We start from the raw sequence: 12,793 nt of genomic DNA, 5'->3' as shown, positions 1-12,793 counted from the left end.
AAGGAGGAGAAAGTACTTCGAAAGGGCTCTAATGATTCCGTTTTTGGCGATTCATGCCAAAGGGGGAGAAAATATGAGCCCAAAGCAAAAGGACCGCACCACCACCTAATTTTAAAATTGGAGATTTTCAATTGATCAATTTCAAATTGGTACCACCACCTAATTTTAAATTTGGAGATTTTCAATTGATCAATTTCAAATTGGTATCTTTTTAATGTTCCAAAGGGGGAGGAAGTAATTGAATTCTAAGAGGAGAATCTCATTTAGGGGGAGTTTTGTTTAGTCAAAGGAAAAGCATTTGAAACAGGGGGAGAAAATTTCAAATCTTGAAAATGCTTTGTAAAATCTTATTCATTTACCTTTGACTATTTGCAAAAGAACTTTGAAAAGGATTTACAAAAGAATTTGCAAAAACAAAACATGTGGTACAAGCGTGGTCCAAAATATTAAGAATGAAAGAATCAATCCATGCATATCTTGTATTGGCTCAATTCCAAGCAACCTTTGCACTTACATTATGCAAACTAGTTCAATTATGCACTTCTATATTTGCTTTGGTTTGTGTTGGCATCAATCACCAAAAAGGGGGAGATTGAAAGGGAATTAGGCTTACATCTGGTTCCTATATAATTTTGGTGGTTGAATTACCAACACAAATAATTGGACTAACTAGTTTGCTCTAGAATATATGTTCTACAGGTGCCAAAGGTTCATCTACAACTATACTAAATCAACTGTCCGGAATACCGTAGATTATTCCGGACAGGAGAAGCTTTTTGGAAAAACAGGCCAAGCGCGGACCGTCCGGGCCCTTGCGGCGGACCGTCCGCACCACTAGGATGACCCTCGGACAGAACCAATGCAAAAATCTGAGTCTGCACTTAGAACCGTCCGGAGGAAAAGAGCGGACCGTCTGAGACCTCGCGCAGACCGTCCGGCCTCAGGCACGGACCGTCCGGTAGGTGAGGAACCGAAAAACCCAAAGGTGACGGGTTCGGAAAAATGAATTATAGCGTCCGCGCGGACCGTCCGGGGTGCACGACCGGACCGTCCGCGCCTGACTTTATCTGACATCTGACGACGCATTAAATGCAATATAGCCGTTGATATAGTCGTTACTGCTGACCGTTGCATTTTCAGCCGTTGATCTACAGGCGCGGACCGTCCGGACCAGGCAGGCGGACCGTCCGCGGTCGGCAGAATGGAGCAACGACTAGGAAGTGGTTGGGGGCTATAAATACCATCCCAACCACCTCCATTCACTTCACCCAAGTATTCCAACCTTCAACATTCAATACAAGAGCTAGCAATTCATTCCAAGACACATTCAAAGTCTCCATCTCTCCAAGTTTCACAATTGAGAAAAGAGATCATTAGTGATTAGTGACTTGAGAGAGAAAGTGATCCGTGTGCTATTTGTCGCTCTTGTCGCTTGTTTTTTTTTGCAATCGTGCTTTCTTTCAATCTTTCTTGCGATCAAACTCACTTGTAATTGAGGCAAGAGACACCAATCTTGTGGTGGTCCTTGTGGGAACTTTGTGTTCCAAGTGATTGAGAAGAAAACCTCACTCGGTCCGAGGGATCGTTTGAGAGAGGGTAAGGGTTGAAAGAGACCCGACCTTTGTGGCCTCCTCAACGGGGAGTAGGTCTAAAGCCCAAAAAATTGGTAGGAGAAAAAAAATAATAAACAAGTAAATTTATAAGTGGATGTTTCAAGGATCCCTTGATTTTCTCTACATATTTAACTAATGGCATTAAATTATGTAAATAACAAGTGAATAGATACATAAATGTGTATTTCATGAAGTTTTCTTATAAGTTTACACTTTGTATTCAAATTTGTGAAACAAGCTTAAGCTAGAAAACTAGAATTTGAAAATGGAAATATAAAATAAAAGAGAAGAAAAAAGAAAAGAATATGTGCTATGGAAAAAAATAGTAATAATAATATATAAATAAATATATATTCTTATACTGGTATTTTTGTGAACTTGAACTATGTGTAAAACTCACTAACAAATTCAAATTCAAATGGTAAACTTTGAAATGGAGAAAAAAAAATGGAAAAGAAAAGAATAAAGAAAACCTAGCCTAACTGGGCCCTGAACTCGAATTCAGCCCACCCAGGGAATAACACCGCGCGGCCCATCGGGGGTGTGCTCGCCCGCGCCGACCGGTGGGTCCCCTTCGTCAGTCGCGCCTGCTGTTCTCGCGCTCCACCGCGCCTGTGCGACTTACACCTGGGACCCGCGGATCAGTTGCAATGCGCGCTCACGCCACTGGTTGGCTCGCTGCGCGGTGGGGACCCTCTGTCAGCCTCGCCCAGCCTCTCTCACGCGCGCAAGCCTTCTGCTCTCTGGAACGCGGGGCCCGCATGTCAGCTCGTTCTCCTCAACGGATTCCTCCGAGCTCGGCGGTGACCGCGCGCGGAATCCGGGGTATGGGGAGGTTGTTGCGGGCGCTCGGGCCGACCTTCTGGGGATTTAAGGCCACATGATGAGTGCCTAATCCTCATCTCACCCGAAGATCGCCGACTCCACCGCTAACACCTCCGCGGCCGCAGCACACGACCGCCGTCGCCTGGTTCCACCGTCCCCGCCGTTCGGTGCCTATAACCGGGGCTCGGTCGTTCGCTGGAGCACGCGGATTGCGCTCGGGGGACAATCGGGGTGAGCAAGGCCTCGGCTAATCGCGAATTCGTCGCCGTAGTGAAGACCTCCGCCGTGCGCCGTGGGCAGGCCTCCCGGTGACCTAATCCTCGGTAAAAATCCCACCTCTGTGTTCGCCATCTTCCTAATTTCATTTTGCACCAACTGATTTGGCGAATCAACTCACGGGTGGGCGAATTTGGGTCGCTCCGGCGATGGCTTCGCCACGGCGTGGCGCGGTGTGCCGTCGGAGAGGATCGAACGGTAGAAGAACACTTGTGGCCGTTGGATCTCTAATATGCGGCCCAGATTAGACAATAGCGTACCGATTGGGTTGGGACAAGCGTGCGCCGTTGGATGGATGCTGGACGGCTCGGATTAGATCTCATACCGATCCAGCGGCACCTAACCACAACCGTTGATCCGCGATCCCGCGGCTCATATTGGTTCTAGATTCATTAAATCTGCGTGCTCGGTTCGGGATCTAACGAATCTGCGCGATTCGTGATCGGCACCGTTGATTTCGGATCCTAGGGTTACTGTCGCGTACCGTTTCATAATAGGTTAGGTATAATCCTGCGCGCTCGAATCGGATCGGACGGCTAGAAATCGTCGATACCCCTTCGCGGGTCAATTTTTCTAAAGAGACCCTCACCTCTCTGGAAATCAACCCGCAGTCCATTGGCCACTGTTCGCTGAGTCTAGGATTTTATTCGCGCAGACCCCTGCATTTTCCAGAAAATGACGCCCAGTCCAGTGATCGTTTAAATTGAATAAATAAAATAGAAAATAGATTTTTAATATGAAAATAATTGCTAGAACTTTGATAATTCATAGAAAATTCATATGAGCTCCAAATTGAGTCATTCCAGTTGCAATAATTTTATTTTAATATTGTATATCAACTAGTAACACTGTTTAGCCATGAAACTTGAAGCAAAATTGTTCATCTGAATTAATCTGTTCTAGGTGCTTAATAACTTCAGAAATTCATAACTAAATAACTATAACTCCAAATTTAGTGATTCTTGTTCCTACGATCTCGTAGCAACGCGTGGATTATTATTATTCAGTTTGTACTTATGTTTGGTGTAATGTTAATTTTGCCTATACAATGTTTGTTTGTATTGCTACGACTAGGGCGAGGTCACGTGTTACCTGAAGATCATCCTGGTACCTGGAATCTCAAGTCCCAGGCAAGTTGTGCCCTTGATCACTTCTTTTACCCACTCATGTTCTGATTAATCATAATGATCTGCATAGGTTAATTTTGATGGGACCCAATAGGTCACCCTAGTTTGTTCGTCCTGAATACCTTGTTTACCCCTGAATCACTTGGGTAGTTCTGCTACTGCTTTATATGGTTTTGGGTTAATATTTCATTACATCTATGTTCCAATTATGTTGTTATTCTATTTATGTTCATGACAAGATCATTAAATGTTAATTGGAACATAGAGCTTAACTTGAGAACCACGTGCCACCACAAGGGTTTAATGGGACGCCCTTGGCTGACTAATTAGGAAAGCTAGTGGAGGACTACCTTACCCGAAAGGGGCAAGGGCAGTAGGGGAGTGGTCAGTGTAGGGAGGCCCTCGGGAGGATTTTGCTGTGATGGCGGTCCTGCAAGGGATTCCTGGGAAGGCCCTCGGGAGGATTTTGCTGTGATGGCGGTCCTGCAAGGGATTCCTGGGGAGGCCCTCGGGAGGATTTTGCTGTGATGGCGGTCCTGCAAGGGATTCCTGCATTGGAGCTTCCTATAAACTGTAGCGGGTTTTCTGAAGCTAGTGGAACTTTGTAAAGGCCTCGTAGTGTTACCCTGCCTCGCCTCCTCGGTAGAGGTGTATGGGAAGTCGCGATCTCTTGGCAGATGGGTAACATGACTTGTGGGTAAAGGGTACCACCTCTGCAGAGTGTAAAACTGGTATACTAGCCGAGCTCACGGTCATGAGCAGCTCAGGACTCTCTGATGATTAAATTATGGAACTAAATTCAATTTGTCATATGCATTGCATCGCGGGTGAAGTTGTTATTTTTGTTCTACTACTTAATTGGGTTTGGTATTTACTTATACTTAGTAACTGCTAATAAAATTTTGACCAACTTTAAAAGCAATGCTCAGCTCTAACCATCTTCTTTGGTAAGCCTTACACTTCACGTGAGCTCCCACCTTTGGCGAGTTCATGCACATTATTCCCCACAACTTGTTGAGCGATGAACGTATGTGAGCTCACTCTTGCTGTCTCACATACACCACAGGTCAAGACCAGGTACTGCAGGATGATGCTCATGGAGGATGCTGCGATGAGTTCGTGAGTGGTCTAGGTCGTCGTCTCCCAGTCAACTTTGGGTTGCTGGACCGTTGTCTCCTTATAATGTAATTATTTATTTTGTATAGAACTCCTGTTATATATAAAGATGTGACATTCGATCCTGTGCCACTTTACATCATATGTGTGAGACTTGGTCCCAGCATACCTGGTGTTTATGTTAGCGCCCGGGTTTTGGACCCCTAAAATCCGGGTGTTACAGAAGTGGTATCAGAGGAATGTTGACTGTAGGACGAAACCTAGATAGAACTGGACAACCAATACTTACTTACCTTTGCTACTCTGATTCTTCCTAAACTTCTCTTAATCTTTTCTCATCTATTTCCGCTTTACTCTGATTACTCTTATTTTGTTTCCTTCTAAAGACAAATGTGGATTTCACACTTTGAAATCCTGTGCCTAAAGTGACTTTAGGAATAGGAGACCTACTCTTAGGAACAAAAACAAAACTATTTTTTTTTGTGGTTATCTATGCACTTGAATGTTTGTTCTTATGATACTTGTCTGATTTGAATCTTTGATTGAGTGTGATGATTTGTTGAGTAATGTCCACAATTACATGTGCATATACATATAGAAAAAAAATACTTATAGCTAGACAAACTAGATTATTCCTCATTAAAGTATCTGGCCTAACAATATCCATCTCATTCTATCCTACACTCATAGATCCATCTCATCTCAAAAGATCATAACTTATCCTAATTAAAATATATCTAGTTTGATACTTTATTACTTTAATAGATTCATCTTATCTTGAAAAGATAGATTTAACTAACCTCAAAAGATTTTACCTTATCCTTATGGATTCATCTTATCCTAACCTCTTTACCTATCTCATCCTAAAGTAACAACCATGATCTAATTAATGAGATCTTATCTAGTTTATTCTAGCCATATCCAATCCTATCAAATCTATTATGATCAAGCCTATCGGGATCACTCAAACAGGATTGGCTAATGCTGAGGAAATACATTAGACCCTACTCCTATAAACTAGTTTGATATCTTAGATCAACTCGACCATGCTACTAATCCACTTACGCTTAAAATGGTGACTTAGATCAACTTGGCCATACACAACAACTTGACCTATATAACAAGTTACATAACAACCCAACCAATAGAGTAATGATGGATTGTATAATCTATCAACCCCCACCTAAAACAAACTTGTAACCTACATTTTGTGGTCTATCTCACCCATATATATCCCTCATCTTGACAGATTCTATCTTACCCTTAGATATTCACCTTATACGACTGGTTACCTCAATCTGAACATAAAACAAAGATTAAGCCCTACTAAAGAATCTTCAGATTATAACCAGCTACTAGCTTATTTATTCCGCTTATTGAATAATTTCCTTTGCAAAACTATTACCATAAGCTTCTAACTTTCATGGTCAATACCAGGAAAGGAAAGATTATCACGCAACAGCAAACAGAAATGAATTCTCCAAATCCTTCACCTATTGAAACCGAACAAGTGGTTGCTGCCCAAAGACTGGTAATACAACAATTAACAGACCTGGTGACCGAGATGCAAAATCAGATAAGACAAGAACGCGAGGAAATACGTCAGGTCCGCCAAGAAATAAGGCAAGCGCGGTTGGAGAGACAACAACAACAACAACCTCCACCACCCCCACCAGTTCCACCAAGCTACATAAACATATATATAAATTATGATTATTTGTAAGATCTAAATGTTACTTTAGTTAGTAGATGATATGATATTATTTTAGAAGGAATAATAAGGTCTATTGACCCTATGTTTTGTTAAAGAATTATACCTCATGCTGAGATTTCTTTGTTTGTGCATATGTTCCGAGAACAATATGAGTGTAATCCCTTTTCTTACAAATCTCGAGGACGAGATTTCTGTTAAGGGGGGTAGGATTTGTAAAGCCCAAAAAATTGGTAGGAGAAAAAAAATAATAAACAAGTAAATTTATAAGTGGATGTTTCAAGGATCCCTTGATTTTCTCTACATATTTAACTAATGGCATTAAATTATGTAAATAACAAGTGAATAGATACATAAATGTGTATTTCATGAAGTTTTCTTATAAGTTTACACTTTGTATTCAAATTTGTGAAACAAGCTTAAGCTAGAAAACTAGAATTTGAAAATGGAAATATAAAATAAAAGAGAAGAAAAAAGAAAAGAATATGTGCTATGGAAAAAAAATAGTAATAATAATATATAAATAAATATATATTCTTATACTGGTATTTTTGTGAACTTGAACTATGTGTAAAACTCACTAACAAATTCAAATTCAAATGGTAAACTTTGAAATGGAGAAAAAAAAATGGAAAAGAAAAGAATAAAGAAAACCTAGCCTAACTGGGCCCTGAACTCGAATTCAGCCCACCCAGGGAATAACACCGCGCGGCCCATCGGGGGTGTGCTCGCCCGCGCCGACCGGTGGGTCCCCTTCGTCAGTCGCGCCTGCTGTTCTCGCGCTCCACCGCGCCTGTGCGACTTACACCTGGGACCCGCGGATCAGTCGCAATGCGCGCTCACGCCACTGGTTGGCTCGCTGCGCGGTGGGGACCCTCTGTCAGCCTCGCCCAGCCTCTCTCACACGCGCAAGCCTTCTGCTCTCTGGAACGCGGGGCCCGCATGTCAGCTCGTTCTCCTCAACGGATTCCTCCGAGCTCGGCGGTGACCGCGCGCGGAATCCGGGGTATGGGGAGGTTGTTGCGGGCGCTCGGGCCGACCTTCTGGGGATTTAAGGCCACATGATGAGTGCCTAATCCTCATCTCACCCGAAGATCGCCGACTCCACCGCTAACACCTCCGCGGCCGCAGCACACGACCGCCGTCGCCTGGTTCCACCGTCCCCGCCGTTCGGTGCCTATAACCGGGGCTCGGTCGTTCGCTGGAGCACGCGGATTGCGCTCGGGGGACAATCGGGGTGAGCAAGGCCTCGGCTAATCGCGAATTCGTCGCCGTAGTGAAGACCTCCGCCGTGCGCCGTGGGCAGGCCTCCCGGTGACCTAATCCTCGGTAAAAATCCCACCTCTGTGTTCGCCATCTTCCTAATTTCATTTTGCACCAACTGATTTGGCGAATCAACTCACGGGTGGGCGAATTTGGGTCGCTCCGGCGATGGCTTCGCCGCGGCGTGGCGCGGTGTGCCGTCGGAGAGGATCGAACGGTAGAAGAACACTTGTGGCCGTTGGATCTCTAATATGCGGCCCAGATTAGACAATAGCGTACCGATTGGGTTGGGACAAGCGTGCGCCGTTGGATGGATGCTGGACGGCTCGGATTAGATCTCATACCGATCCAGCGGCACCTAACCACAACCGTTGATCCGCGATCCCGCGGCTCATATTGGTTCTAGATTCATTAAATCTGCGTGCTCGGTTCGGGATCTGACGAATCTGCGCGATTCGTGATCGGCACCGTTGATTTCGGATCCTAGGGTTACTGTCGCGTACCGTTTCATAATAGGTTAGGTATAATCCTGCGCGCTCGAATCGGATCGGACGGCTAGAAATCGTCGATACCCCTTCGCGGGTCAATTTTTCTAAAGAGACCCTCACCTCTCTGGAAATCAACCCGCAGTCCATTGGCCACTGTTCGCTGAGTCTAGGATTTTATTCGCGCAGACCCCTGCATTTTCCAGAAAATGACGCCCAGTCCAGTGATCGTTTAAATTGAATAAATAAAATAGAAAATAGATTTTTAATATGAAAATAATTGCTAGAACTTTGATAATTCATAGAAAATTCATATGAGCTCCAAATTGAGTCATTCCAGTTGCAATAATTTTATTTTAATATTGTATATCAACTAGTAACACTGTTTAGCCATGAAACTTGAAGCAAAATTGTTCATCTGAATTAATCTGTTCTAGGTGCTTAATAACTTCAGAAATTCATAACTAAATAACTATAACTCCAAATTTAGTGATTCTTGTTCCTACGATCTCGTAGCAACGCGTGGATTATTATTATTCAGTTTGTACTTATGTTTGGTGTAATGTTAATTTTGCCTATACAATGTTTGTTTGTATTGCTACGACTAGGGCGAGGTCACGTGTCACCTGAAGATCATCCTGGTACCTGGAATCTCAAGTCCCAGGCAAGTTGTGCCCTTGATCACTTCTTTTACCCACTCATGTTCTGATTAATCATAATGATCTGCATAGGTTAATTTTGATGGGACCCAATAGGTCACCCTAGTTTGTTCGTCCTGAATACCTTGTTTACCCCTGAATCACTTGGGTAGTTCTGCTACTGCTTTATATGGTTTTGGGTTAATATTTCATTACATCTATGTTCCAATTATGTTGTTATTCTATTTATGTTCATGACAAGATCATTAAATGTTAATTGGAACATAGAGCTTAACTTGAGAACCACGTGCCACCACAAGGGTTTAATGGGACGCCCTTGGCTGACTAATTAGGAAAGCTAGTGGAGGACTACCTTACCCGAAAGGGGCAAGGGCAGTAGGGGAGTGGTCAGTGTAGGGAGGCCCTCGGGAGGATTTTGCTGTGATGGCGGTCCTGCAAGGGATTCCTGGGAAGGCCCTCGGGAGGATTTTGCTGTGATGGCGGTCCTGCAAGGGATTCCTGGGGAGGCCCTCGGGAGGATTTTGCTGTGATGGCGGTCCTGCAAGGGATTCCTGCATTGGAGCTTCCTATAAACTGTAGCGGGTTTTCTGAAGCTAGTGGAACTTTGTAAAGGCCTCGTAGTGTTACCCTGCCTCGCCTCCTCGGTAGAGGTGTATGGGAAGTCGCGATCTCTTGGCAGATGGGTAACATGACTTGTGGGTAAAGGGTACCACCTCTGCAGAGTGTAAAACTGGTATACTAGCCGAGCTCACGGTCATGAGCAGCTTAGGACTCTCTGATGATTAAATTATGGAACTAAATTCAATTTGTCATATGCATTGCATCGCGGGTGAAGTTGTTATTTTTGTTCTACTACTTAATTGGGTTTGGTATTTACTTATACTTAGTAACTGCTAATAAAATTTTGACCAACTTTAAAAGCAATGCTCAGCTCTAACCATCTTCTTTGGTAAGCCTTACACTTCACGTGAGCTCCCACCTTTGGCGAGTTCATGCACATTATTCCCCACAACTTGTTGAGCGATGAACGTATGTGAGCTCACTCTTGCTGTCTCACATACACCACAGGTCAAGACCAGGTACTGCAGGATGATGCTCATGGAGGATGCTGCGATGAGTTCGTGAGTGGTCTAGGTCGTCGTCTCCCAGTCAACTTTGGGTTGCTGGACCGTTGTCTCCTTATAATGTAATTATTTATTTTGTATAGAACTCCTGTTATATATAAAGATGTGACATTCGATCCTGTGCCACTTTACATCATATGTGTGAGACTTGGTCCCAGCATACCTGGTGTTTATGTTAGCGCCCGGGTTTTGGACCCCTAAAATCCGGGTGTTACAGTAGGTTTGCGAGAACCGAACCTCGGTAAAACAAATCCACGTGTCTCACTCTTTATTCATTTGCGATTTGTTTTGCACCCTCTCTCGTGGACTCTATTATATTTCTAACGCTAACCCGGCTTGTAGTTGTGATTATTATTGAGAATTTCAGTTTCGTCCTATTCACCCCCTCTAGGCGACTTTCAACCCCGTCGGGGAGTAGAGATCCTAGGTGATGTCTAGGCTCGGGCAGGCCGACCTAGACTCCTCTAATCGACGTAGAGTCGAAGAGAAACAGAGAATTTGAGGATCGAGAGGCTAAACTAGAACTAGACTAGAACTACTCCTAATTGTACTGAAAATAAATGCGAAATAGAAGTGTTATTGATTCGATTGATGATTACAAATCGGCCGTATACCTCTCTATTTATAGAGGAGGGGGCTAGACCCTTTACAAACTAATTTCCGAGTTATTTTTACGAATCTAGCTAACAACCGTAGCACAAAATTCAGAACCCTAAACTACTCTGCGCACGCGCGGACTGTCCGGACCACAGGCACGGACCGTCTGTCCGCCGGCTCAAAGTGGCGCTCAACAGTACTATATCAAAACGTCTAATTTATAATTTTTGGCTTCGCCACTGCAAATCCAGCGCAGGTGCACCATGGCAGGTTACTGAGATGATGGGCAGGAGATAGACCCACATGATAATGCCCGCGCGTCGTGTACCCGCGCGCATCGGTGATTCGGTGTGCATCGATCGTTGGGGTGCCTCACGGGCGCACGGCTCACGCACACTGCGCGAAGCGCTCGCTTCTGGTGCACCGGATTAGCGTGACACTGCCGCGCCCGCACCCACACCGCCGACGCACTGCTGGTGCCATGCATGCAGCCACTGCCGAAGTTATGGCGCCGGCGACAGTGCGACGGACAGTTGTATTGTAGTTGTACAGAGCAGAGCTGACGCTGTTTCAGAAATCACAAGCTGAAGCTGGCCTAGAAATGTTTTCCCTTCATAATGGGTAATGGCAGCTGCGCTAGTTCTAGGTCCGCAAACATATTTCTTTTCCTAAGTTAATTATTACTTATTATTATTTTTTTTAAAAAAAAATTCAAAGATTCAGATTTGTATATTACCTTCTAGTAAGTAAAGGGAGTACCCTATTTCAAATAAATGTAAACAGTTGAATGCATTCACACTATGAGTCTAGTTGGTTGTGTTAGAATATAATATTAAATTGCATTCACCAACCAATCTAACTCAAAACTTAAGCTTATGAGAGGAGGATGATGAATGCAACTTAATATAGTATCAAAGCCAGAGGTTTCAAGTTCGAATTCTGGTTAGCACAATTAAAAAAATAATTATTGCTCGCTCCTATATTCCACGTCAGAGATCGAAAAGAGGTTCGATATGAGGGGAAGTGTTACAATATAATATAGACGAATTGTTCACCTCCTCTCATAAGCTTTTGGATTGGATTAGTTGGTGAATGCAACTTAATAGGTCGACGACTACAACTTGCCACACTACAAGTTAGACGTGTCACATTTTATTAGGCATGTATTTGATTTATTGTCATAATTATAGCGTGTCGTACTTCCTTAGCATCCTATCTCACACATCGTAAACTTATTTCCTTACTAAGCTTGCCATAAATATAGCTTCAGTTTTTTCTCAATACACTTATGTGATAATCATAGTTTACCGAAGGTTAGGTGTGACAAACTTAAGCATAAATTAACGCCATGTTTGGTTCCTTAGTCGATAAAGTACATTGTTTGGTTCCAGTGACTAAATCGGACTAAAGAGCATTACTTGCTGTGAATAATGACTGTATTACCTCTATTAATTAGTGGATGTTTGCTTCAAGAAGAAAGTGGAGAGGACAAATAAGGTAAAAATCCTACTTTAGTCCCTTTTAGTCACCCACTTTAGTCACCACGTTTGTTTTTTTAGGGACTAAAAGTGACTAAACTTTAGAGCATCTCCAATAGTTATGTAAATTTAGCACCCTAAATTATAGATTCAGGCCTGTTTGGTTCCCTTAGTCACTAGACTAAATTTTAGTGGCTAAAGTTTAGTCGCTAAAGTACTCTGTTTGGTTCCAATGACTAAACCGGACTAAAGAACATTAATTGCTGTGAATAATGACTAGTTTACCCTTATTAATTAATGGATGTTTGCTATAAGAAGAAAGTGGAGAGGACAAATAAGGTAAAAATACTACTTTAGTCCCTTTTAGTCACCCCCTTAGTGACTAAAGAACTAAAGTTTAGTCACCCACTTTAGTCACTATGTTTGTTTCTTTAGAGACTAAAAGTGACTAAACTTTAGTCACTAAACTTTAGTCACCCAAACCAAACGGGGCCTTAAGAAGTTGCTAAAACATTTTAA

Source organism: Zea mays, chromosome 9 (genome assembly GCF_902167145.1).
Source record: "Zea mays cultivar B73 chromosome 9, Zm-B73-REFERENCE-NAM-5.0, whole genome shotgun sequence".
Classification (NCBI taxonomy): Eukaryota; Viridiplantae; Streptophyta; class Magnoliopsida; order Poales; family Poaceae; genus Zea; species Zea mays.
This window is presented reverse-complemented; position numbering follows the sequence as displayed.